The sequence below is a fragment of the Sturnus vulgaris genome, chromosome 1 (assembly GCF_052056855.1).
Source record: "Sturnus vulgaris isolate bStuVul1 chromosome 1, bStuVul1.hap1, whole genome shotgun sequence".
Classification (NCBI taxonomy): domain Eukaryota; kingdom Metazoa; phylum Chordata; class Aves; order Passeriformes; family Sturnidae; genus Sturnus; species Sturnus vulgaris.
Genome location: NC_142243.1, coordinates 35,371,040 through 35,397,350, shown reverse-complemented (window position 1 = coordinate 35,397,350; position 26,311 = coordinate 35,371,040). Strand labels below are relative to the sequence as shown.

At 52.9% G+C, this 26,311-nt stretch overlaps 1 long non-coding RNA gene and 1 pseudogene across 2 annotated transcripts in view; both read right to left on the bottom strand.

Moving 5' to 3' along the window:
- The window catches only part of LOC148225145 (inactive phospholipase C-like protein 2 pseudogene), a 132,758-nt pseudogene extending 109,152 nt beyond the window's left edge, over positions 1-23,606 (bottom strand). The window contains exon 1 of the transcript XR_015803239.1: positions 23,486-23,606. The product of XR_015803239.1 is annotated as an inactive phospholipase C-like protein 2 pseudogene (transcript). The remainder of the gene's footprint in view (positions 1-23,485) is intronic.
- Positions 23,607-23,885: 279 nt separating this feature from the next.
- Positions 23,886-25,119, bottom strand: LOC148225144 (uncharacterized). Its single transcript, XR_015799007.1, has 2 exons — positions 24,813-25,119; positions 23,886-24,269 (listed from the first exon to the last, which is right to left on the bottom strand). It is a non-coding gene; the product is annotated as an uncharacterized LOC148225144 (long non-coding RNA).
- Positions 25,120-26,311: the final 1,192 nt, after the last annotated feature.

Here is a 26,311-nt window from a genome sequence, read left to right as displayed (position 1 = left end):
AGACTGTCCTGAAGGAAGCATTTCCCGGAGGAAGCAGTGGCTCATTGGCAGCCTCTGCTGCAGGAAGGGAGGTGATGCCAGGACCAGTCACAGCAGGTAATTGCTGTGCCACTGGGCCTGAGGCCTGCTGAGCCTTCAGCTGCCATCTCTGCTGCTTGGCAGTGCAGACACAAAGCATTCGCTCACCCCCCTGAAGTGCTCAGCTCCCTGTAGAAGGGCATGCCAGCACACCATGGAAATGGTTCTCACCTGTCCTCCCTTCTAGATGAGCGGGCTAGGAAGATTTCTCCAGCACCTTGGCTTCATGAAGATTTTCAGCCTCTGAAGCCTCCTGCAGGTATGTTCTCAGCATCCCACCAAGAAATAATCCTTGACATAATGGCAGGAACCAGGTGACAGAAGCTTCCGTGGCTGTTGAGTTACAGGTGTGTCTGCAGAAAAGACTCCTCATGGGCCCTTGCTGGCTGAGTCACACAAGCCCAGCTCCCATCCCAGGGGTGAGTAGTGTCTCCCTGCTGACCTCACAGGCTGAGCACTGCTTCGGTGGCATCCTTTCATCTGAAATGGAAATACTTTCTCTTAAGGTCCGCCACGATGGAGGAGCAAACCAGAAGGACAAAAGAAGTCCCTGAAGGGATCCAAAAGCCTGAAAGAAATCCTCAGTGATGTGGAGAGACGCCGTGGTGGGTGCATTTCCCTCAGCCTTCTCTTGAGAATCAGCAGCTGGGGGCTTTCTCTGCACATCTGGACACACTGTGCCGGGCATAGTGGGAAGGGATCCATGGCAGCCTCGCTGCCGCACTGCTGCTGTCACACCCTGCAGGGCCCGTTCCCACCCGCTGTAGGAAGGCATTTGGCATCAGCTGACAGGGAACCCAATCTGCACCATGGGCCACGCACAACCTTAGATGCCCAGAAATTTCCTGGTCTCCCAGCACATCAGGAGGGGCAGCTGTTTGGAGGAGGGAGGCCCTGGCCAGCCCCAATAACCTGGCCTTTCTCCTGATCCTTATACGTGACTTCAACAAGCATTGCCTCCTGAAGATGGCACCTCCCCAGTGGAGAACAAGTCCATCTGATCCACCTGTCCCTTTTCCTTGCTGCAGTGATGCAAAGAAAGACTGTGCTGAACACTGAGTTTCCCGGACAAAGCAGTGGCTCACTGGCAGCCTCTGCTGCAGGAAGGGAGGCGAAGCCAGGCACAGTCACAAGAGGTAATTGCTGTGCCTCTGGGCCTGAGGCCTGCTGAGCCTTCAGCTGCCATCTCTGCTGCTTGGCAGTGAAGTGCTCAGCTCCCTGGTGAAGGGGATCCCAGCACACCATGGAACGCTTCCCATCTGTGCTCCTTCTAGACTGGGGTCGTGACTTGCAGCATTTGCAAACGCTGGTAACCCGTGGTTTCAGGTTCTCGGAGCTTGGTGAAGGTCAGTTTTCAGCAACTCTTTCCTAACACAATCATCATTGTCCAAGTGTAAACAGTGTCCAGAGCAATATTCATGTGGCGTTGCCCTTAAGATCCTCTGAAGTTGGATGGATTCTGGAAATCTTGGCCTGGAAATTTCTACTCTTGTGTCCAGGATGGCTCTCAGTGGGAGGAAGGAGCATTTAGCTGTCAATCCTCTTCCCATGTGCAATGCCAGTGTCTCCTTCCATGTGCTCTGTGCAGCCCCGGAGAAGAGCAGATAGGGAAGGGGAGGGAAGGGAAGGGAAGGGAAGGGAAGGGAAGGGAAGGGATGGGATGGGAAGGGCCCAGGCCTGTGCCTTGCGTGGCTCCTTTGCCCGCCCCAGGCAGCCTGAGGATCTCCTGCAGTGCTGGGAGCTGTTCTGTCCTGCCTTTCCTTGTAGGTCAATCTGTTGATGAAGGTCATCGGGAATCACAACTCAGATCCATTTCTAAGCCTGATGATGAGGAAGATGAGGAGGGTAGGTGAAGGCCTTTGCCCCTGGGGGACCTGCCAGCTCAGAGCCCAAAGCTGGGCCAGAGGAGCATCGCTGCAGGTGCCAGGACAGAGCTGCGCCCTCGGCCTGTGCAATCCCCTCACAGCTCCTGCAGCTCAGTGCTGCCCGTGCAGATCAGCAGAGATGACAGAAGCTTCTCTGGCTGTTGCATGACAGGTGTGCTTGCAAGGAGGACTTTCCCGAGTCCTTTGATGGATGTTGCACGCAGGCCCAGCTCCCCTCACAGGCGTGAGTAGTGCGTTCCTGCTGACCCCACAGGCTGAGCACTGCTTTTGTGGCATCCATTCATCTGAAATGGAAATACGTTCTCTTCAGCTCCCCTGAGAAGGAAGAACAAACCTAAAGGAACCAGGAAGTCCCTGGAGGAATTCAAACACCTGGAACAAATCCTCAGTGAGGTGGAGAGACATCAGGGTGGGTGCATTTCCCTCAGCCTTCTCCTGAGAATCAGCAGCCAGGGGCCTTCTCTGCACATCAGGAGGCGCCATGCTCGCCACAGAGGGAAGGGATCCATGGCAGCCTCGCTGCCGCACTGCTGCTGTCACACCGTGCAGGGCTGTTTCCCAGGCTGGCCTGGATGGTGCTTCTTGCCAGCCTCTGCACGAAGGCATTTGGCATCGGCTGACAGGGAGCCCAAAGTGCCCCACGGGCCATGCACGGCCTTAGATCCCCTGAAAATTCCTGCTCTCCCAGATTATCGGGGGCGGGGGGGGGCAGCAGTTTGGAGAAGGGTGGGTCCTGGAGCAGCTCCAAAACCCTGGGCATTTTCCTTATCCATGTCTGTGGGACACATATTGCCTGGAGAAGACCGGCATAACACAGAGCAATTGTCGCACGCAGTCTCAGGGCTTTGGGGAGTGAGCAGCCCTGTGCCAGGACGTGGCAAGGTGCCTGCAGGCCCCAGCTCTGGGGGAAACAGAGAACGTCCTGGCCGTATCCACCGTGCTGCCAGCTGAGCAGTGGAGCACGGCACGGCCTCACACTCCTCATTGCCCCCACAGACGCAGTCAGCACGTCAACACGTGCTGAGAAGACCTCGGAAAGCATGAGAAGAGTTTTCTGCTGGGGAACACCGTGCTTGATGAAGTTCATGGCCATCGTGGCTGGTGGAGCACTGTTCCTGATGATATGCTGTGCCGGAATCTGGTATTGCTGGAAGAGGAAACGGTGAGTGTTTTGCTGATCTCTGCCTCAAACAGCTTCTTTTAAGGGCTGCTGATAGGAAACACTCCCAGTCAGGCTGCTGTGGAGTTGAGGATGGTCAGCGCTTGTCCAAATAACTCTGCTGAGGCTTCTGCTGCTGCCCGGTGCCTCTTCATTGCTGGGCCTTCTCCTGGGGAGCCCACTGGGGCTGCAGCCAATGCTGGCTCCCACTGAGGCTGCGAGGCCAAGAGCAGCCCCACGAGCAGCGGGCAGAGGCAAAGCAAGGTGGGGAGGAGAAAGAGCAGGGACCAGATTGGCCTTGAAAGGCAGACGCGCTCTGGGGCCCGCTCCTGGCCAGGGAGCCTGCCCAGAGCCATGCCCTGCTCGCCGGGGCCTTGAGGAGCAGCTGTCCAGCTGGGCCAAGCTGGGCCTGCAGCTCCAGCCGTGCTGGGGAGCCTCGCCAGCTCTGGGCCCTGTGTGCCAGCGGCAGCTGGAGCCTCAGACACTCCTCTCTCCACAGGTGCTCCTGTGAAGATTCAGAAGACCAGCCGAAGAGCTCAAGCACTGAGAGCTTGAGCCATTGCAGCTCTTCACGGCTCTCCCCAGCTGCCCTGGCGTGGATGTACCCCCATCTTCAGCACATCCCAGTACTCATGCCTCCAAAACGAGAACCCCTGCCCCCAAGCCCCCTGGCCCTGCTCTCCCACCCCAGCTGAAGTTGGACAGCCCCTGTCCACCAGGGCAGAGGTTAGCCCTGGTTTTTTGTTCAAATAAAGAAATTGAGTTCTCACAGCTGTGTCTCAGTGGTACCAGCAGCAAAGCCCACACGGCACCAGCACCAGCTGAGCTCCATGTCCCCGAGCAGCCGTGGATGCCCACGGTGTGGGCAGGCAGGAGCCAGGCAGGGGCTGCTGTGACCAGCAGCGAGGCCTCTAGGGGCTGGGGGAGCCCATGCTGAACGTCCCTGGGCTGAGCGCACATCTCCTTCAGTGGCATCATCTGGGCCTGGACCTCCTCCAGGGCCATGGCCAGGAAAAGAGGCAAGCACTCACTAAGTGCTTGCCTTGAGGAAGATGCAATGAGGCTGGGCTGCGCACCACAAGCAAGTCCTTCATAGCCTGGCGTCGCTTCAGTGGAACCCATATACAATGCTGACATCTGAACATCTCACACGTGAAAAGCAAGGGGATTGATCATATGGGCTTTACCTCACAGTCATCTCTCTAATATACAGCAACAGAGATGAATTGAAGTTTTGTCTATGTTTTCCTTTGCTTTATTTCCATGTAGTTCCAGCAGGCCGGTATTTATAGAATCTGTCACTTTCTGATGCTTGTTTGATACAGTCATAACATATACCTGGTACATTTTTTATTTCTTTCAAGACAGTATTTCGATAAGTTACTTCTGTAACCACAAACTAGTTGAAAGAATATCACTTGGATTCCCTCTGAAAACATAAATCAGCATTTCCTTCAGGAGTGGACCACTCACTTTACTCCAAAATGCATAAGCATATCCGTTGCAGACACTGTTACACTCTTTGACATTTTAACACTGTTTTCAATTCTTTGATTCACCATTCAATATTCGTCAGTGGCGTATACTTCTCTGGTTCCCTATTTTACTGAGATGACAGCGGAACAAGTCTCCATTCTTGTTTTACTAAGGAAATTCCATTTAGGTATGCTTTGAAACCAAGCTGTACAGTGACTAAATTTAATTCCTCAACACATCTCAAGATTGAAGGAACGATTCAGAATCCCACCTTTTCTTACATGGAATAAAGTAGACTTCTTGCTACAATTTTTATTTATAGCTAGTCATAAAACAACACACACACACAAAAAAATAAACCCAGAAAAAAGACCCCCACCAAAAATACACAAAACAATTTAGAGGCCAAGGTAACTATGAGAGAGCAGGCATTCTATGACTTAGGAATACTGTGCACCTTCCATCTAAATGCTGGTACTAATGCAGCTCACTCTTCCTATGACCTGCATAAACAAATGCAAGGTGCCAACACTGCTAAGTCAGTTTATGCTCCAAGTCCACAACTAAGAGAGTGGGAGGTAAAGAAAAGGAACAAATGCTTCAAATGATGAGAATTATTCCTTCAAATGAAGAGAGGTTGAAAATACCACCATTGCCGAACTGTCTTCTACTGAAGCTTTTTAAAAGAAGCACTTAGGGCAACATAAGTTACTTTTGTCTCCAAGTTAAAATCTTGTATCCTCTTGGCTTCCTTCTTTTAAACACCAACGCTCTTCAAGTCCTTTCATCCACACCTCTTCCTTTTATGTCGTATGAAGACAGAAGCCATTCTTCTTCAATCCCCAAGTCAACCAACACGACACAATCCCAGTGGAGCTGCTGTGCCACATGATACTTTCCACAATGTAAAATCTTAGCCCAACGATCAGTTTTTTCCCCTCATTTAGGCTAACTCCAAAGGTGTGCAGGGGCCGAGGGACACCTCGAAGTTAAGCAGGGCTCTGGGGTCTCTCGTGAGGCACACAGGGGGATTTTGGGGTGGCTGAGGACACCCATAAGGTGTGCAGTGGGTTTGGGTCTCCTCTAAAGCATGCAGCTATGCTGATGGCCAGTGTTGCATTCCTTTTAAAACTTTTTTAAAACATCAAGTCCTTCACTTTTTAAATATGGGCCAAAGGCCAGCAGAGTGCACAGCACGGAGTCACTCTTGGCATGGGGCTGGTGCTGCCTGCAACAGTGGGAATCAGCAATGCGAGTTGAATTTTGGACTTGACATTGCTATTGCAGGTAGAACCATGAAATATCTCACTTGGCCAATGTCAGATAACTCTGGTCTTGGGAAACAAAATAGAGATTGCATGCAGCTGCCTGCAGACACCTACTCTCCTCACTGGAAGGGCAGCTCTTGAGATCCATTCTCACAAAATCCTGGCCCAGCCTTGACGTCACAGCAGGCTCTGAGGTCACAGAGGACCCAGAGCCCTGTGCTTGCACAGCACCACAACCACCAAGCAGTCAGTCCTTGCCCACAACTGTTGCGGCGGCAGCAGCGGCGGCAGCGGTGCTGACATTGCGACAGCGGCGTGAGGACAGCGGTGGCAGCAAGAGCTGCACGACTGGCACAGGGCAAGGCACCATGGCCCTTGCTCTGCGCCTCTTCCTCCTGCTCCTCCTGGCACTGGCCCTGACTGCCAGGGCTGCCCAGGCAGCTGCACGGCGAGCGAAGGGAGCAGGTGAGCCGACGGATCCCCTTTCGTGGCACAGCGCTCCCTTCTCCCCAGGAAGCGTTGGGGATGGTTTTCCATAGGGCTTTAGGGAGGCTTTCCTCTGGGAGAGGGAGAGAGCCCACAGGGGCCTTGGGCTGCCCCGCTTTCCTCTCCACGCATGTCGTCCAGGGCCAGCAAACAGTGTGGACAGGGACCAGAGGCAGCCCACAGCTCCCCAGGCCCCTCCGCAGCTTTGGCCATGTCCATTCACATCTGCCTCCCACAGCCTTAGCCGACCCCCTTGCAGTGCCCATTCCCTAAGGCAGAAGGTGATTCTCGTCTCTCCTCCCTTCCAGATGAGCGCGTTGCAAAGGTTTCACCAATACCTTGGCTTTTGGAACATTTCATGCAGCTGGAGCCTCCTGCAGGTATGTTGGAAATGTTCCTAAAAGACTCATCAGTGACAACCTGGCAGGAACCGGGTGACAGCAGCTTCCGTGGCTGTTGAGTTACAGGTGTGTCTGCAGAAAAGACTCCTCATGAGCCCTTGCTGGTTGAGTCACACAAGCCCAGCTCCCATCCCAGGGGTGAGTAGTGTCTCCCTGCTGACCCCACAGGCTGAGCGCTGCTTCGGTGGCATCCTTTCATCTGAAATGGAAATACTTTCCCTTAAGGTCCGCCGAGAGGGAGGAACAAACCTGAAGGGCACAAGAAGTCCCTGAAGGGATCCAAAAGCCTGAAAGAAATCCTCAGTGATGTGGAGAGACGTCGTGGTGGGTGCATTTCCCTCAGCCTTCCCCTGAGAATCAGCAGCTGGGGCCTTTCTCTGCACATCTGGACACGCCGTGCCCGGCACAGTGGGAAGGGATCCATGGCAGCCTCGCTGCCGCACTGCTGCTGTCACACCGTGCAGGGCTGGTTCCCAGGCTGGCCTGGATGCAGCTCCTCCCCAGGCTCTGCACGAAGGCATTTGGCATTGGCTGACAGGGAGCCCAATCTACACCACGGGCAATGCACACCCTGAGATCCCCAGAAATTTCCCAGTCTCGGGGTCCATCAGGTGTAGGGGCAGCTTTTTTGTTTGGAGGAGGGAGGGGCCTGGCCCAGCTCCAAAGCTGGACTGACTTCCTGAACCTTAGCATTGCCTCCTCAAGATGGCATCTTCCCCTTGGGAAACAACTCCATCGGATGCAGCTGTCCCTTTTCCTTTGTCCAGAGATGCAAGGAGAGACTGTCCTGAAGGAAGCATTTCCCGGAGGAAGCAGTGGCTCATTGGCAGCCTCTGCTGCAGGAAGGGAGGTGATGCCAGGACCAGTCACAGCAGGTAATTGCTGTGCCACTGGGCCTGAGGCCTGCTGAGCCTTCAGCTGCCATCTCTGCTGCTTGGCAGTGCAGACACAAAGCATTCGCTCACCCCCCTGAAGTGCTCAGCTCCCTGTAGAAGGGCATGCCAGCACACCATGGAAATGGTTCTCACCTGTCCTCCCTTCTAGATGAGCGGGCTAGGAAGATTTCTCCAGCACCTTGGCTTCATGAAGATTTTCAGCCTCTGAAGCCTCCTGCAGGTATGTTCTCAGCATCCCACCAAGAAATAATCCTTGACATAATGGCAGGAACCAGGTGACAGAAGCTTCCGTGGCTGTTGAGTTACAGGTGTGTCTGCAGAAAAGACTCCTCATGGGCCCCTGCTGGCTGAGTCACACAAGCCCAGCTCCCATCCCAGGGGTGAGTAGTGTCTCCCTGCTGACCTCACAGGCTGAGCACTGCTTCGGTGGCATCCTTTCATCTGAAATGGAAATACTTTCTCTTAAGGTCCGCCACGATGGAGGAGCAAACCAGAAGGACAAAAGAAGTCCCTGAAGGGATCCAAAAGCCTGAAAGAAATCCTCAGTGATGTGGAGAGACGCCGTGGTGGGTGCATTTCCCTCAGCCTTCTCTTGAGAATCAGCAGCTGGGGGCTTTCTCTGCACATCTGGACACACTGTGCCGGGCATAGTGGGAAGGGATCCATGGCAGCCTCGCTGCCGCACTGCTGCTGTCACACCCTGCAGGGCCCGTTCCCACCCGCTGTAGGAAGGCATTTGGCATCAGCTGACAGGGAGCCCAATCTGCACCATGGGCCACGCACAACCTTAGATGCCCAGAAATTTCCTGGTCTCCCAGCACATCAGGAGGGGCAGCTGTTTGGAGGAGGGAGGCCCTGGCCAGCCCCAATAACCTGGCCTTTCTCCTGATCCTTATACGTGACTTCAACAAGCATTGCCTCCTGAAGATGGCACCTCCCCAGTGGAGAACAAGTCCATCTGATCCACCTGTCCCTTTTCCTTGCTGCAGTGATGCAAAGAAAGACTGTGCTGAACACTGAGTTTCCCGGACAAAGCAGTGGCTCACTGGCAGCCTCTGCTGCAGGAAGGGAGGCGAAGCCAGGCACAGTCACAAGAGGTAATTGCTGTGCCTCTGGGCCTGAGGCCTGCTGAGCCTTCAGCTGCCATCTCTGCTGCTTGGCAGTGAAGTGCTCAGCTCCCTGGTGAAGGGGATCCCAGCACACCATGGAACGCTTCCCATCTGTGCTCCTTCTAGACTGGGGTCGTGACTTGCAGCATTTGCAAACGCTGCTAACCCGTGGTTTCAGGTTCTCGGAGCTTGGTGAAGGTCAGTTTTCAGCAACTCTTTCCTAACACAATCATCATTGTCCAAGTGTAAACAGTGTCCAGAGCAATATTCATGTGGCGTTGCCCTTAAGATCCTCTGAAGTTGGATGGATTCTGGAAATCTTGGCCTGGAAATTTCTACTCTTGTGTCCAGGATGGCTCTCAGTGGGAGGAAGGAGCATTTAGCTGTCAATCCTCTTCCCATGTGCAATGCCAGTGTCTCCTTCCATGTGCTCTGTGCAGCCCCGGAGAAGAGCAGATAGGGAAGGGGAGGGAAGGGAAGGGAAGGGGAGGGAAGGGAAGGGAGGGGAAGGGAAGGTAAGGTAAGGGAAGGGAAGGGAAGGGATGGGATGGGAAGGGCCCAGGCCTGTGCCTTGCGTGGCTCCTTTGCCCGCCCCAGGCAGCCTGAGGATCTCCTGCAGTGCTGGGAGCTGTTCTGTCCTGCCTTTCCTTGTAGGTCAATCTGTTGATGAAGGTCATCGGGAATCACAACTCAGATCCATTTCTAAGCCTGATGATGAGGAAGATGAGGAGGGTAGGTGAAGGCCTTTGCCCCTGGGGGACCTGCCAGCTCAGAGCCCAAAGCTGGGCCAGGGGAGCATCGCTGCAGGTGCCAGGACAGAGCTGCGCCCTCGGCCTGTGCAATCCCCTCACAGCTCCTGCAGCTCAGTGCTGCCCGTGCAGATCAGCAGAGATGACAGAAGCTTCTCTGGCTGTTGCATGACAGGTGTGCTTGCAAGGAGGACTTTGCCGAGTCCTTTGATGGATGTTGCACGCAGGCCCAGCTCCCCTCACAGGCGTGAGTAGTGCGTTCCTGCTGACCCCACAGGCTGAGCACTGCTTTTGTGGCATCCATTCATCTGAAATGGAAATACGTTCTCTTCAGCTCCCCTGAGAAGGAAGAACAAACCTAAAGGAACCAGGAAGTCCCTGGAGGAATTCAAACACCTGGAACAAATCCTCAGTGAAGTGGAGAGACATCAGGGTGGGTGCATTTCCCTCAGCCTTCTCCTGAGAATCAGCAGCCAGGGGCCTTCTCTGCACATCAGGAGGCACCATGCTCGCCACAGAGGGAAGGGATCCATGGCAGCCTCGCTGCCGCACTGCTGCTGTCACACCGTGCAGGGCTGTTTCCCAGGCTGGCCTGCATGGTGCTTCTTGCCAGCCTCTGCACGAAGGCATTTGGCATCGGCTGACAGGGAGCCCAAAGTGCCCCACGGGCCATGCACGGCCTTAGATCCCCTGAAAATTCCTGCTCTCCCAGATTATCGGGGGCGGGGGGGGGCAGCAGTTTGGAGAAGGGTGGGTCCTGGAGCAGCTCCAAAACCCTGGGCATTTTCCTTATCCATGTCTGTGGGACACATATTGCCTGGAGAAGACCGGCATAACACAGAGCAATTGTCGCACGCAGTCTCAGGGCTTTGGGGAGTGAGCAGCCCTGTGCCAGGACGTGGCAAGGTGCCTGCAGGCCCCAGCTCTGGGGGAAACAGAGAACGTCCTGGCCGTATCCACCGTGCTGCCAGCTGAGCAGTGGAGCACGGCACGGCCTCACACTCCTCATTGCCCCCACAGACGCAGTCAGCACGTCAACACGTGCTGAGAAGACCTCGGAAAGCATGAGAAGAGTTTTCTGCTGGGGAACACCGTGCTTGATGAAGTTCATGGCCATCGTGGCTGGTGGAGCACTGTTCCTGATGATATGCTGTGCCGGAATCTGGTATTGCTGGAAGAGGAAACGGTGAGTGTTTTGCTGATCTCTGCCTCAAACAGCTTCTTTTAAGGGCTGCTGATAGGAAACACTCCCAGTCAGGCTGCTGTGGAGTTGAGGATGGTCAGCGCTTGTCCAAATAACTCTGCTGAGGCTTCTGCTGCTGCCCAGTGCCTCTTCATTGCTGGGCCTTCTCCTGGGGAGCCCACTGGGGCTGCAGCCAATGCTGGCTCCCACTGAGGCTGCGAGGCCAAGAGCAGCCCCACGAGCAGCGGGCAGAGGCAAAGCAAGGTGGGGAGGAGAAAGAGCAGGGACCAGATTGGCCTTGAAAGGCAGACGCGCTCTGGGGCCCGCTCCTGGCCAGGGAGCCTGCCCAGAGCCATGCCCTGCTCGCCGGGGCCTTGAGGAGCAGCTGTCCAGCTGGGCCAAGCTGGGCCTGCAGCTCCAGCCGTGCTGGGGAGCCTCGCCAGCTCTGGGCCCTGTGTGCCAGCGGCAGCTGGAGCCTCAGACACTCCTCTCTCCACAGGTGCTCCTGTGAAGATTCAGAAGACCAGCCGAAGAGCTCAAGCACTGAGAGCTTGAGCCATTGCAGCTCTTCACGGCTCTCCCCAGCTGCCCTGGCGTGGATGTACCCCCATCTTCAGCACATCCCAGTACTCATGCCTCCAAAACGAGAACCCCTGCCCCCAAGCCCCCTGGCCCTGCTCTCCCACCCCAGCTGAAGTTGGACAGCCCCTGTCCACCAGGGCAGAGGTTAGCCCTGGTTTTTTGTTCAAATAAAGAAATTGAGTTCTCACAGCTGTGTCTCAGTGGTACCAGCAGCAAAGCCCACACGGCACCAGCACCAGCTGAGCTCCATGTCCCCGAGCAGCCGTGGATGCCCACGGTGTGGGCAGGCAGGAGCCAGGCAGGGGCTGCTGTGACCAGCAGCGAGGCCTCTAGGGGCTGGGGGAGCCCATGCTGAACGTCCCTGGGCTGAGCGCACATCTCCTTCAGTGGCATCATCTGGGCCTGGACCTCCTCCAGGGCCATGGCCAGGAAAAGAGGCAAGCACTCACTAAGTGCTTGCCTTGAGGAAGATGCAATGAGGCTGGGCTGCGCACCACAAGCAAGTCCTTCATAGCCTGGCGTCGCTTCAGTGGAACCCATATACAATGCTGACATCTGAACATCTCACACGTGAAAAGCAAGGGGATTGATCATATGGGCTTTACCTCACAGTCATCTCTCTAATATACAGCAACAGAGATGAATTGAAGTTTTGTCTATGTTTTCCTTTGCTTTATTTCCATGTAGTTCCAGCAGGCCGGTATTTATAGAATCTGTCACTTTCTGATGCTTGTTTGATACAGTCATAACATATACCTGGTACATTTTTTATTTCTTTCAAGACAGTATTTCGATAAGTTACTTCTGTAACCACAAACTAGTTGAAAGAATATCACTTGGATTCCCTCTGAAAACATAAATCAGCATTTCCTTCAGGAGTGGACCACTCACTTTACTCCAAAATGCATAAGCATATCCGTTGCAGACACTGTTACACTCTTTGACATTTTAACACTGTTTTCAATTCTTTGATTCACCATTCAATATTCGTCAGTGGCGTATACTTCTCTGGTTCCCTATTTTACTGAGATGACAGCGGAACAAGTCTCCATTCTTGTTTTACTAAGGAAATTCCATTTAGGTATGCTTTGAAACCAAGCTGTACAGTGACTAAATTTAATTCCTCAACACATCTCAAGATTGAAGGAACGATTCAGAATCCCACCTTTTCTTACATGGAATAAAGTAGACTTCTTGCCACAATTTTTATTTATAGCTAGTCATAAAACAACACACACAAAAAAAAATAAACCCAGAAAAAAGACCCCCACCAAAAATACACAAAACAATTTAGAGGCCAAGGTAACTATGAGAGAGCAGGCATTCTATGACTTAGGAATACTGTGCACCTTCCATCTAAATGCTGGTACTAATGCAGCTCACTCTTCCTATGACCTGCATAAACAAATGCAAGGTGCCAACACTGCTAAGTCAGTTTATGCTCCAAGTCCACAACTAAGAGAGTGGGAGGTAAAGAAAAGGAACAAATGCTTCAAATGATGAGAATTATTCCTTCAAATGAAGAGAGGTTGAAAATACCACCATTGCCGAACTGTCTTCTACTGAAGCTTTTTAAAAGAAGCACTTAGGGCAACATAAGTTACTTTTGTCTCCAAGTTAAAATCTTGTATCCTCTTGGCTTCCTTCTTTTAAACACCAACGCTCTTCAAGTCCTTTCATCCACACCTCTTCCTTTTATGTCGTATGAAGACAGAAGCCATTCTTCTTCAATCCCCAAGTCAACCAACAAGACACAATCCCAGTGGAGCTGCTGTGCCACATGATACTTTCCACAATGTAAAATCTTAGCCCAACGATCAGTTTTTTCCCCTCATTTAGGCTAACTCCAAAGGTGTGCAGGGGCCGAGGGACACCTCGAAGTTAAGCAGGGCTCTGGGGTCTCTCGTGAGGCACACAGGGGGATTTTGGGGTGGCTGAGGACACCCATAAGGTGTGCAGTGGGTTTGGGTCTCCTCTAAAGCATGCAGCTATGCTGATGGCCAGTGTTGCATTCCTTTTAAAACTTTTTTAAAACATCAAGTCCTTCACTTTTTAAATATGGGCCAAAGGCCAGCAGAGTGCACAGCACGGAGTCACTCTTGGCATGGGGCTGGTGCTGCCTGCAACAGTGGGAATCAGCAATGCGAGTTGAATTTTGGACTTGACATTGCTATTGCAGGTAGAACCATGAAATATCTCACTTGGCCAATGTCAGATAACTCTGGTCTTGGGAAACAAAATAGAGATTGCATGCAGCTGCCTGCAGACACCTACTCTCCTCACTGGAAGGGCAGCTCTTGAGATCCATTCTCACAAAATCCTGGCCCAGCCTTGACGTCACAGCAGGCTCTGAGGTCACAGAGGACCCAGAGCCCTGTGCTTGCACAGCACCACAACCACCAAGCAGTCAGTCCTTGCCCACAACTGTTGCGGCGGCAGCAGCGGCGGCAGCGGTGCTGACATTGCGACAGCGGCGTGAGGACAGCGGTGGCAGCAAGAGCTGCACGACTGGCACAGGGCAAGGCACCATGGCCCTTGCTCTGCGCCTCTTCCTCCTGCTCCTCCTGGCACTGGCCCTGACTGCCAGGGCTGCCCAGGCAGCTGCACGGCGAGCGAAGGGAGCAGGTGAGCCGACGGATCCCCTTTCGTGGCACAGCGCTCCCTTCTCCCCAGGAAGCGTTGGGGATGGTTTTCCATAGGGCTTTAGGGAGGCTTTCCTCTGGGAGAGGGAGAGAGCCCACAGGGGCCTTGGGCTGCCCCGCTTTCCTCTCCACGCATGTCGTCCAGGGCCAGCAAACAGTGTGGACAGGGACCAGAGGCAGCCCACAGCTCCCCAGGCCCCTCCGCAGCTTTGGCCATGTCCATTCACATCTGCCTCCCACAGCCTTAGCCGACCCCCTTGCAGTGCCCACTTCCCTAAGGCAGAAGGTGATTCTCGTCTCTCCTCCCTTCCAGATGAGCGCGTTGCAAAGGTTTCACCAATACCTTGGCTTTTGGAACATTTCATGCATCTGGAGCCTCCTGCAGGTATGTTGGAAATGTTCCTAAAAGACTCATCAGTGACAACCTGGCAGGAACCGGGTGACAGCAGCTTCCGTGGCTGTTGAGTTACAGGTGTGTCTGCAGAAAAGACTCCTCATGAGCCCTTGCTGGTTGAGTCACACAAGCCCAGCTCCCATCCCAGGGGTGAGTAGTGTCTCCCTGCTGACCTCACAGGCTGAGCACTGCTTCGGTGGCATCCTTTCATCTGAAATGGAAATCCTTTCTCTTAAGGTCCGCCGAGAGGGAGGAACAAACCTGAAGGGCACAAGAAGTCCCTGAAGGGATCCAAAAGCCTGAAAGAAATCCTCAGTGATGTGGAGAGACGTCGTGGTGGGTGCATTTCCCTCAGCCTTCTCCTGGGAATCAGCAGCTGGGGCCTTTCTCTGCACATCTGGACACGCCGTGCCCGGCACAGAGGGAAGGGATCCATGGCAGCCTCGCTGTCGCACTGCTGCTGTCACACCGTGCAGGGCTGGTTCCCAGGCTGGCCTGGATGCAGCTCCTCCCCAGGCTCTGCACGAAGGCATTTGGCATTGGCTGACAGGGAGCCCAATCTACACCACGGGCAATGCACACCCTGAGATCCCCAGAAATTTCCCAGTCTCGGGGTCCATCAGGTGTAGGGGCAGCTTTTTTGTTTGGAGGAGGGAGGGGCCTGGCCCAGCTCCAACGCTGGACTGACTTCCTGAACCTTAGACATGACTTCAACAAGCATTGCCTCCTCAAGATGGCATCTTGCCCTTGGGAAACAACTCCATCGGATGCAGCTGTCCCTTTTCCTTTGTCCAGAGATGCAAGGAGAGACTGTCCTGAAGGAAGCATTTCCCGGAGGAAGCAGTGGCTCATTGGCAGCCTCTGCTGCAGGAAGGGAGGCGATGCCAGGACCAGTCACAGCAGGTAATTGCTGTGCCACTGGGCCTGAGGCCTGCTGAGCCTTCAGCTGCCATCTCTGCTGCTTGGCAGTGCAGACACAAAGCATTCGCTCACCCCCCTGAAGTGCTCAGCTCCCTGTAGAAGGGCATGCCAGCACACCATGGAAATGGTTCTCACCTGTCCTCCCTTCTAGATGAGCGGGCTAGGAAGATTTCTCCAGCACCTTGGCTTCATGAAGATTTTCAGCCTCTGAAGCCTCCTGCAGGTATGTTCTCAGCATCCCACCAAGAAATAATCCTTGACATAATGGCAGGAACCAGGTGACAGAAGCTTCCGTGGCTGTTGAGTTACAGGTGTGTCTGCAGAAAAGACTCCTCATGGGCCCCTGCTGGCTGAGTCACACAAGCCCAGCTCCCATCCCAGGGGTGAGTAGTGTCTCCCTGCTGACCTCACAGGCTGAGCGCTGCTTCGGTGGCATCCTTTCATCTGAAATGGAAATACTTTCTCTTAAGGTCCGCCACGATGGAGGAGCAAACCAGAAGGACAAAAGAAGTCCCTGAAGGGATCCAAAAACCTGAAAGAAATCCTCAGTGATGTGGAGAGACGCCGTGGTGGGTGCATTTCCCTCAGCCTTCTCTTGAGAATCAGTAGCTGGGGCCTTTCTCTGCACACCTGGACACACTGTGCCGGGCATAGTGGGAAGGGATCCATGGCAGCCTCGCTGCCCCACTGCTGCTATCACACCCTGCAGGGCCCGTTCCCACCCTCTGTAGGAAGGCATTTGGCATCAGCTGACAGGGAGCTCAATCTGCACCATGGGCCACGCACAACCTTAGATGCCCAGAAATTTCCTGGTCTCCCAGCACATCAGGAGGGGCAGCTGTTTGGAGGAGGGAGGCCCTGGCCAGCCCCAATAACCTGGCCTTCCTCCTGATCCTTATACGTGACTTCAACAAGCATTGCCTCCTGAAGATGGCACCTCCCCAGTGGAGAACAAGTCCATCTGATCCACCTGTCCCTTTTCCTTGCTGCAGTGATGCAAAGAAAGACTGTGCTGAACACTGAGTTTCCCGGACAAAGCAGTGGCTCACTGGCAGCCTCTGCTGCAGGAAGGGAGGCGAAGCCAGGCACAGTCACAAGAGGTAATTGCTGTGCCTCTGGGCCTGAGGCCTGCTGAGCCTTCAGCTGCCATCTCTGCTGCTTGGCAGTGAAGTGCTCAGCTCCCTGGTGAAGGGGATCCCAGCACACCATGGAACGCTTCCCATCTGTGCTCCTTCTAGACTGGGGTCGTGACTTGCAGCATTTGCAAACGCTGGTAACCCGTGGTTTCAGGTTCTCGGAGCTTGGTGAAGGTCAGTTTTCAGCAACTCTTTCCTAACACAATCATCATTGTCCAAGTGTAAACAGTGTCCAGAGCAATATTCATGTGGCGTTGCCCTTAAGATCCTCTGAAGTTGGATGGATTCTGGAAATCTTGGCCTGGAAATTTCTACTCTTGTGTCCAGGATGGCTCTCAGTGGGAGGAAGGAGCATTTAGCTGTCAATCCTCTTCCCATGTGCAATGCCAGTGTCTCCTTCCATGTGCTCTGTGCAGCCCCAGAGAAGAGCAGAGAGGGAAGGGAAGGGAAGGGAAGGGATGGGAAGGGCCCAGGCCTGTGCCTTGCATGGCTCCTTTGCCCGCCCCAGGCAGCCTGAGGATCTCCTGCAGTGCTGGGAGCTGTTCTGTCCTGCCTTTCCTTGTAGGTCAATCTGTTGATGAAGGTCATCGGGAATCACAACTCAGATCCATTTCTAAGCCTGATGATGAGGAAGATGAGGAGGGTAGGTGAAGGCCTTTGCCCCTGGGGGACCTGCCAGCTCAGAGCCCAACGCTGGGGCAGAGGAGCATCGCTGCAGGTGCCAGGACAGAGCTGCGCCCTCGGCCTGTGCAATCCCCTCACAGCTCCTGCAGCTCAGTGCTGCCCGTGCAGATCAGCAGAGATGACAGAAGCTTCTCTGGCTGTTGCATGACAGGTGTGCTTGCAAGGAGGACTTTCCCGAGTCCTTTGATGGATGTTGCACGCAGGCCCAGCTCCCCTCACAGGCGTGAGTAGGGCGTCCCTGCTGACCCCACAGGCTGAGCACTGCTTTTGTGGCATCCATTCATCTGAAATGGAAATACTTTCTCTTCAGCTCCCCTGAGAAGGAAGAACAAACCTAAAGGAAACAGGAAGTCCCTGGAGGAATCCAAACACCTGGAACAAATCCTCAGTGAAGTGGAGAGACATCAGGGTGGGTGCATTTCCCTCAGCCTTCTCCTGAGAATCAGCAGCCAGGGGCCTTCTCTGCACATCAGGAGGCGCCATGCTCGCCACAGAGGGAAGGGATCCATGGCAGCCTCGCTGCCCCACTGCTGCTGTCACACCGTGCAGGGCTGGTTCCCAGGCTGGCCTGGATGGTGCTTCTTGCCAGCCTCTGCACGAAGGCATTTGGCATCGGCTGACAGGGAGCCCAAAGTGCCCCACGGGCCATGCACGGCCTTAGATCCCCTGAAAATTCCTGCTCTCCCAGAATATCAGGAGGGGCAGTGGTTTGGAGAAGGGTGGGTCCTGGAGCAGCTCCAAAACCCTGGGCATTTTCCTTATCCATGTCTGTGGGACACATATTGCCTGGAGAAGACCGGCATAACACAGAGCAATTGTCGCACGCAGTCTCAGGGCTTTGGGGAGTGAGCAGCCCTGTGCCAGGACGTGGCAAGGTGCCTGCAGGCCCCAGCTCTGGGGGAAACAGAGAACGTCCTGGCCGTATCCACCGTGCTGCCAGCTGAGCAGTGGAGCACGGCACGGCCTCACACTCCTCATTGCCCCCACAGACGCAGTCAGCACGTCAACACGTGCTGAAAAGATCTCGGAAAGCATGAGAAGAGTTTTCTGCTGGGGAACACCGTGCTTGATGAAGTTCATGGCCATCGTGGCTGGTGGAGCACTGTTCCTGATGATATGCTGTGCCGGAATCTGGTATTGCTGGAAGAGGAAACGGTGAGTGTTTTGCTGATCTCTGCCTCAAACAGCTTCTTTTAAGGGCTGCTGATAGGAAACACTCCCAGTCAGGCTGCTGTGGAGTTGAGGATGGTCAGCGCTTGTCCAAATAACTCTGCTGAGGCTTCTGCTGCTGCCCAGTGCCTCTTCATTGCTGGGCCTTCTCCTGGGGAGCCCACTGGGGCTGCAGCCAGTGCTGGCTCCCACTGAGGCTGCGAGGCCAAGAGCAGCCCCACGAGCAGCGGGCAGAGGCAAAGCAAGGTGGGGAGGAGAAAGAGCAGGGACCAGATTGGCCTTGAAAGGCAGACGCGCTCTGGGGCCCGCTCCTGGCCAGGGAGCCTGCCCAGAGCCATGCCCTGCTCGCCGGGGCCTTGAGGAGCAGCTGTCCAGCTGGGCCAAGCTGGGCCTGCAGCTCCAGCCGTGCTGGGGAGCCTCGCCAGCTCTGGGCCCTGTGTGCCAGCGGCAGCTGGAGCCTCAGACACTCCTCTCTCCACAGGTGCTCCTGTGAACATTCAGAAGACCAGCCGAAGAGCTCAAGCACTGAGAGCTTGAGCCATTGCAGCTCTTCACGGCTCTCCCCAGCTGCCCTGGCGTGGATGTACCCCCATCTTCAGCACATCCCAGTACTCATGCCTCCAAAACGAGAACCCCTGCCCCCAAGCCCCCTGGCCCTGCTCTCCCACCCCCACTGAAGTTGGACAGCCCCTGTCCACCAGGGCAGAGGTTAGCCCTGGTTTTTTGTTCAAATAAAGAAATTGAGTTCTCACAGCTGTGTCTCAGTGGTACCAGCAGCAAAGCCCACACGGCACCAGCACCAGCTGAGCTCCATGTCCCCGAGCAGCCGTGGATGCCCACGGTGTGGGCAGGCAGGAGCCAGGCAGGGGCTGCTGTGACCAGCAGCGAGGCCTCTAGGGGCTGGGGGAGCCCATGCTGAACGTCCCTTGGCTTCAGTGGCATATGGTATACGTTTATATTGGCAAAAAATTTCTTCTGAGGACCCAGCATTTATTGGGCACCCCTGGAAACAAGCAGCTCTGAGGATTCACACCCATACTCCAGAAGTCACTTGCTTCCTTAAAGACTCTCAAACACCTACCACCTCCAAGTCTCTTTAAGAAATGTGTGGAGGAACCTCGCACAAAAATAAAGCAAGCTCCATGCCAACTGTCAGAGTAGCTACGAAAAGTTCACAGTATTCTTAAGTCCACTTTGAACTGCAAGATGGAAGTTCATTTCACAGAATATTATGGGAAATGTTTTAGGATATTACATAATAGGAAACTAGAGCTAATTGCACCGAGGAAAATATTATGGAAAAACAAATGTCACCCCAAAATCCACTAGATACAAACAAACGTCATATAAATTAGTTCACAAATCAAGTATCCAGTAACCTTAATCCCATGGATGTACAGTGTATCATCACTATTGCCTCTTGAAAAATCAGAATCTGGTAAATACAGAGAAAAATAAATAGAAAGTGAAAAAGTCTCTATAAACACATATACGTAGTCCCTGGCCCTCAAATTTGGTTCAACAAATGCAAGCAATAAAATAGGCTATTCCATTAAAATTGCTACAAATGAAGACTACAAGCTTTAATCCTTTCAGCATAAACACAGCTGATACATGAGACTGAAGGGCCAAGTAAAATACTATATATAATGACTGTGTTACTTTTTCCAGTAATAGCGGCTGTACCACCTGTCATCGTCCTAGGTGACACCTTAGCCTCGAAGAGTACATCATCTTACACGAAACAAGAAAGAAAAAGTCAAAAGCAGGTGCACAAAATAAATATGACAGAAATAATATGGAGCTACTGGAAAAAGGGAACAGAGACTGCAAGTAAGAAAGGAAAGGGAAAAAGGCAGCAACTTCTCTTCTCAGAGCTATGAAAATAGACAGCCAATGGAAGCACAGACTGAAACCAAAATAAAACACAGATCTGTGCTCCCGATTTTCATGCACAAACATGTGGATCTAAAGCATTTAATCTGAACTAGAACTATTATTCAAATGTCAATTGTCCATTTGTGACCTAAACACCTACACCAGTAATTGGCAGACACAGTATTTAAGTATCAAATATTCCATAAAGGTGCATTTTATAGATCAACTACAAAGTCATGTTTTGCATGAATGTATGAAATCTACAACTGCAAGGAACAGACCTGCTCCTTGAGGTTGCCATCTTCTTTAAGAGCAGTTTTAGTGATATAAGCTATTAAAAGCCCAGAAACACTTCCCAAAAGCATATTACATCTTACTTTTTCCACTCTTTACAGACTTCTGTTCTGCAAGAGCAGGCAAGAAGCATCTTAAGGTTTACTACCCGTGCCAGATGTTCCGGAATGTTTCATAGTGAAAACCAGGCACCTACACATCTAGACTCTAACCACCTGAACTGCTGAACTAAGCAAGCAGAATCATATTCAGAATATATTTAGACAAGTGATTTTTCCCAAAAGTATTAAAACAGTCATATCTAAAATAAATATGGAACGCATAACTTTAAATGCAGTGTTGTTACATTTTTCCACTTGAGATAATTATTCAAATAATAACACAAAGTTTTAGTAATCAGTTCTTGTCTGCTGCACAGATTACTGTTCACATCTGCAAAACGGTATTCAGCAGCAATAATAGTAGAAAGTTGAATAATTTTGTATTCCAAAGTGTTATCATTGCTGTAGAAACTAAGAACCTTGACTCGAGTACCTATGAATTCAAAACCTATTTCCTTATCTCATACTTCTTGATCTTAATATATCACAAATCCCTAGGTACTGTGACCTTGCTTGGTCCCCAGAGAGGCAGAAGGTTGCTGTATAATTAAATCATACACTACAAAGTAGTACAACAGCATGGCACACCCTGCAAACAACACCACTGTCTTTCTTGGGCTACCACAGAAGAAACAAGAAACTGTTAAGAAGTATCAGACCTATTAAAAAAAATCTCTGGGAAATCCAGCAAATATAGTTATTCCAATACCAAGCTCAGCTGCCCCTGTCCATTGTTATGATTTCTTTAGCACACACACACAGGTACACGCCCAGCATCACTGCTCAAACAGGAAGGGTGGGTACAGCCTGTCAAATGTGTTCAACTGCTCACTGCCCTTGCTCTCCCCTTGGTTTTTACAGCAAGGCCCGGGAGACAGTAACACAACTTCCAATACACTACTAGTCTTGATATTCTACATGTTTTTCTATCATCCAATCAACAGAACAACAGAGGATATGGACAAAACAACGACTGATGGTGTGAAACTTACATTCTAACTGTGGTGAACTGCATGTGTTCTGTTTGGTGTTGTGATGTTGGTGGTTTTTATTTTGGCATGGGGAATTCTTTTTTGTTGATGTGACTGAAATTTGTGAAGATCGTATGATGGATGTGGATTTTAATGATAAGGAGTGTAATGTCTCTTGAGTTTGCATGACAAGATTTTGGCAGCAGGGTGGCTCCTGTGAGAAGCTGCCAGACGCTTCGCCTGTGACCGACAGAGCCAATGCCAGCCGGCTCCGAGATGGCCAAGCCAGCGCCACCAGTGACTGTGGTAGAGCCCCTGGGATAACAGACTTAACAGGGTAGGGAAAAAAACTGATTGGAAGCACTTGCAGCCAGAGAAAGGGGGGCACAATTGACAAGTGAAACAACACTGCAGACACCAAGGTCAGTGAAGGGCTGGGAGGAGGTGCTCCAGGTGCCAGAGCTGAGATTTCCCTGCAGCCCACAGAGAGACATGGTGAGACAGGCTGCTCCCTAGGGCAGGAGGACTCCATGGCAGAGGAGGTGGATGCCTGAAGAAGGCTGCAACCCTGTGGGAAACCCACACTGCAGAGGGCTCCTGGAAGGATTGGTGATCCCATGTGGGAACCACACTGGAGCAGCTCATGAAGAACGCACCCTGTGGGTAAGACTCAGGCTGGAGAAGTTCGTGGAAGTTCTCCCTCCCATGGAGGAGACCCAGTGCTGGAGCAGGGCAGAAGTGTGAGCAATCCTCCCCCTGAGGAAGAAGGAACAGCAGAAACATGTGATGAACTGACCACAGCCCCCATTCCACATCCCCTGCACCACAGGAGAGGGGCAAAATGGAGGGAAGGTGTTTTCAACATTTGGCTTTATTTCTTGTTATCCTATACTGATTTGATTAGAAATAAATTAATTTCCCCAAACTAACCGTAATTAACAAATTACTGACATGTTTTGTCCATGACATTAATTTCTGAGAGATCTCTCCCTATATCCTTTTCTCGACCCATGAGTCTTTTATTTCTCTTCCGTGTCTACCTGAGGAGGGGAGTGATAGAGTGGCTTTGGTAGGTATCTGGAATCCAGCCAAGGTCAGCCCACCACAACTGATTTTGGAAGCTTATAAATATCTAAGAAGACAACACATCTAGCTTAATTTAGATCTAGCTGATCTTGATTAAATTCAGATCTTAAGTACTTGAAGTTGTGCCTCATTTCACAGCTGTTACACCATTGGAGCAGTGTCTATGTTCTCTCAACCTTTTCACTGGGGTTGGGAAAGCTAACCCAACACATATCAGAGGAACCATGGATTTAAGAGACCAAAGTAAGCCTATTTGTAGAAATAATTGTATTTTTAAAAAAATGCATTCCTTTTTGCCCAACCTACATTCTGCCACTGATGCTCCCCCTACTTTTCAAGCTGAAACCCAAGCGTTCAGAATATGCAGAGCTAAGTATAAACATGTTTCTATAGGTGAAGTACAACTCAGCCTACTGCTAAACGAGCTGTCATTTTTAACAAGAAGAATGTTCCCTATTGTACCGTCTCCCACCCCCAGCCCAATGAGATCCTGAATCTCTCATCACCTGCTGTGTGCCTGTCACACACACAAGCCAATGGAGCCACTAAATTGCTCTGCACAGGTGCATCCCAAATAACAAGCATACTGTGCAATTCATATCTTTCCCTGCCAGGCTGGTGCCCATGTTGTCTTGTCACAAGCCAGCTAGTTTATCTCGCCTTCCCCAACAGGAGTTAGAGCCTTCTACTTTAATAAACCTCAAAACATGACGCCCTGCTACCCTCAAGCGTGGCTGTATACAAAGCCACCCTCTCACTGCTGTCCACTTCTGACAAAGGAAAAATCAAGTCCCCTCGCCACAGGGGGGAGGAAAAAAGAGAAAGGAAAAGCTGCCTGTCCTTTCATCTAGGGCCAAGGCTCAACGTATCGCCCGCATCTCCCCGCCTCTGTCACAGAGAAAAAGACCCCGATGGGGAGGAGCAAGAGCTCTTACCTTAATTATGCTGCTCCTCCGGGGGATGCCGGGTTTGCCTTCTCGTTGTTGACTGCTGGAAAATCCTTTCTCTTTGCTGCTGCTCTCCGGGCTTGCAGGAGGAGCTGATCCCGGCTCCTCACCGGCTGGGCACAGTCCCCGTTGGAGACCCGGCTGCCCGCACTATCAAAGCGGGATCTCCCGCCGCCGCCTCCTCCTCCTTCCCCATCTCCTGCCTTGAACGCCACCTTGCCTTGGACCGGCCCCGGGGAGGAGGGCAGCCCCCCGCCGCCGGTGCCGCCACCGCTGCCAAACTCCGCCATCAGCCTCCCTGGCTACGGCAGAAGCACCACCGCTGCCCCCCTCCCCTCCTTCCGCTTTCTCTCTTATTTATGTTATAAATGAGACAAAAGTTTCGATATTCAGCAAAACTTAGGTTGTTTTATTTGATATAGACAGAGCAAGCAGCGCGCTGGGCAACGTGAGGGGTCACCGCCCACTCCACGCTCCACCGAACCTTGGTTTGCAGCCTCTTCCTATACTGTGGTTTCTCGTTGTAATCAATAATTTTGAGGGGTTTTTGCTGTCATAATTTTGCCAGGTAAGCAGTGGTGGTCGAATAAACATCCTTACATAAATTTACAAGGCCTCCGGGCGATAATCAGTCACAGATAGCCATCTGGTCCTTGTAGATGACCACTAGAGAAGTTCTGGAAGTCTGCTCCTTCAGATAGGCAGCATTGATCACACAAAGGCAGGAAAGGCTATAGGGAAGTCTGATTTTGCAAGCTGGTAGCCGATACAACTTATTTGGAAAATATAACATAATATAATGTAACATAATACAACATAATATAACATAACAAGGTGATTTTAAACAGAATTATTTGATCTTATAATCTCCTTTATTTAGTGTCCATGCTTCACTTCAGAGCTTAGTATTCTGGTTTATACAAACCCCAATGCTTTTGTGATTAACACGAATCTTTTATCAATTATCATATTTACGATCGGGGGATTTTGAGCCAAAGTCTCTCCCCCCCGCGCATATGGCAGCCGAAAAGAGAACTTGCAGAACACGCCCCAAAGCCTCCGGCCCCGGCCCGGGGGAAAGCCCGTCCCACGCACGGCGGGGACGATCCGCCGAAGCCGCTCTCGGGCCACGAGCGGCGGCCAGAAGCGGCGGAACACGAGCAGCCCCCGGGCGCCCTCGGCAACTTTTCTCCGTTCCCGCTGCCTGCCGACATGCAGCCGCCCCGGAGCGCAGACAGCCCGGCCGGGCAGCGGCAGCCCCGGCAGCCCCGGCCGCAGCCGCCCCCCGCCCACACGCTGCGGCCCTGCTACCCACCTCGGCGGCGAGGGGAGCCTCGGCTGCCGCTGCTGCAGGAGCCGCTTTTCCCCCTCTCCCCTCCTCCCCGCTATGGTCGCCGCCTCTGCCCGGAGCCGGATACAGAGAGAAACTGATTCATGTGGCTGCTTCCCTCGCTCTCTGCTGCTGCCGCCGCCTTCCCCGGCCCAACGCTCGGCAGCAGTCCTGGGGGGGAAACGCCGGCAACGCTGAGAGGAGAGGCAGCCCCGGCCGCCCCCGCGAGCAAACTCTCCGGGGAAGGCAGAGCGAGCGATCCGGGCTCGCCCCCCCGCCGCCGCCGGCAGTCACAGGGCCGGCCCCGCGCGGATGGGCGGCCCCGCCGCCAGCACCCCCCTCCGGCAGCTCGGGGGCGCTCCGCCGGAGGGCAGGACCCGCGCCCGCCCCTCCCGCGCCCCGGCTCACCGCGGCGTTCCTCCGCACGCTCCCGCCCCGCGCTCTCGCCCGCGCTCCGGGCTGGCTGGCACAAGGCAACCCGCTCGCCGGCCCCCCGCGCCCCGCCGCATCCTCCGCTCCTCCCGTCGGGGCCCCGGGCCCTTCACCCGCCCTGCCCACCCGAGGGGCGCAGCAAGGGCGGGGGGCGGCGGTGGAGCCGCTGTTCCCGCGCCCTACCGGGAGCCGACAGGCCAATGAGAGCCCAATTAGTCCAATTAGAGCCTTTAATTTAAAAAGGAACGAATGTGATGGAGTGCTGGAATATTAAAAGCTTAACGGAAACTGCAGCTTGATGGTTACCCTCAAGCGTGTCCACAACACAGCGTGCCCGGCCGAAGTGCCCTCACGTACCCCAAAAATTGGTTTAGGTTTGCTATGAGACGAACAGGAGGGACTCGGTGGAAGAGCAGTCTCTTAGAGAGCCACGTATTTATTTTTACTTCTTAACACGGCTGCAAGAGCTTGATATTTCACGATTAAGTTGAATAAAGGGAAATGAAATGCCAGAGTTGAGGCACTTGGCCCTTTGCTTGAAATTCAGAAATTGAGTCAGTTGGGGAGACAATACATTGAGAACACGAGTAAAATTTGAAATTGTAGAAATAAAAGTGCAAAGAGTCACACTGAGCAAAGAGACACCTAAGACGACCCACACCATCTGACCTTCAGCATTCGGCTGAAGTGCTTAATGCAGGAGCTTGACTCAGATTATAGTCGAATGAAAGCGCTACACTTTTAATTTAGGTTCCCCCAGTTGCCCTCAAGAGATCACAGACTGTGCCTGGAACCGCTGGCACAGACATCAGATACCTACCCTAGATAGCTTGAATAAGGCAGCAGAAATATCCCCCTTCACCATACTGGAGGTGAAAACTCTGGATTGAAGGGTACATTTTCAGCCCTGTCCCCCAGCTCCAGGGCTTTACCATGGACTGCAGAGCAGTGCCATCACACCTTTGTATGAGGGCCTACTGCCCTGAGCTGTCTCCAGCTTCTCCTTCAGAACACCAAGGGACAGCTTACTACTCCAAAACACAGAGCCACAG